The 1363-nt window shown below is 43.7% G+C and overlaps 1 pseudogene; it reads right to left on the bottom strand.

Annotated features, from left to right (window-relative positions):
- Positions 1–446: 446 nt before the first annotated feature.
- LOC103610907 overlaps positions 447–1363 on the bottom strand; it is a 3843-nt pseudogene continuing 2926 nt past the window's right edge.

Raw genomic sequence — 1363 nt, 5'->3', positions numbered from 1 at the left:
GTCTGGAATAGAGTCTTTCCTGCAGATTGAACCCTCTACAGTTCTATTGCCCTGACTGATTGCCACTGAGACCAGCTGCCCATGCTGTGCCCAATGTTCCCCTGGTGGGCAGCCTTTCCTTTGCACTCCACCTGCTTCCTGTGGGGCAGGCAATGTACACTTCCCTTGCAATAATTCACCGTCCGCTGGGAGGCTGTTTTCTGTCCAGTTGTTTGCAGCTGCTTGCTCCCAGGTGAGCCCAGGGGAAAATCCTGCCAGTGGTCTTTATGGCCTGTGGGCTGGTATGGTGCACTCCAAAGCCCTCTTCTCCCCTGTAGACTCCAAGCAGGTTTATGTGAAGGGTGCTGCTGTGGCTTTTTCAGGCTTTGATCCATGTGTAACAGCTGGTCCCTGCCTCTGTATCAGGCTGGCTCAGAACAATAGGTGCCATCCCTACACTCTCTCACCATTGCCTCTTGAGCTTTCACAAACTCCGCAGGTCTCTCCTCCTCTTCCCTCAGCTCCAGCAGTTCCAGTTTGGCAGTCTTTGCTTTTTAATAGTTGTAAATTGGTTACTTGTGGGAGGGCGAGATGCTGGGAATTGTCTATTCTGCCATCTTGATGATGTCACTCTGTCCCGGCACACTTTTTAAGAAAAAAAAATTTACATCAGTTTATTTCTTTTTAAATTAGGCCTTTGTTTTTTTCACCTTTATGAGTCTTCTGGATTCCTGTTTTCATACTAAATTGTACAGCATGGTCACTTGGTTCCACTTTTTTTTTTTTTTAAAAGATGACTGGTAAGGGGATCTTAACCCTTGACTTGGTGTTGTCAGCACCACGCTCACTCAGTGAGCAAACCGGCCATCCATATATAGGATCCGAACCTGTGGCCTTGGTGTTATCAGCACCACACTCTCCCGAGTGAGCCACAGGCTGGCCTGACTTGGTTCCACTGTAATTCAAAATCTTTTAAATCATCTGCAGTTAATTAACCATCTCCAAACATTTGATTATGCTTATTTTTTATATGGATTAAATGAATTGTACCATTCAAGCCCCAGACTGAAATGCATTACATATGGAAATCACAGTTATTTACATCATTTAATTCTGCTCATTCCATGTAGGTGCTCAATAAAGATAGAACGATAATGCCATCCCCATGTGTATTAGCAAATATTTCTTTTGACCTTAGTACAACTAAGAAGTCTGTTCATTGTTTTCCTCCCTGAAAAAAGAAATCAAAAATTACCAAAATTACCAAATGTGCATTTTCCCCAGTTCCGAGACTATGTCCAACCACACCCTGTCTGGACATAAAATTGCAACCTCAGATTTGAGTTTGTTATTGGTAAGTACTTCCAGACATGGTAAGCAAATT

Source organism: Galeopterus variegatus, unplaced genomic scaffold, assembly GCF_000696425.1.
Source record: "Galeopterus variegatus unplaced genomic scaffold, G_variegatus-3.0.2 Scaffold12008, whole genome shotgun sequence".
Classification (NCBI taxonomy): domain Eukaryota; kingdom Metazoa; phylum Chordata; class Mammalia; order Dermoptera; family Cynocephalidae; genus Galeopterus; species Galeopterus variegatus.
This window is presented reverse-complemented; position numbering and strand designations above follow the sequence as displayed.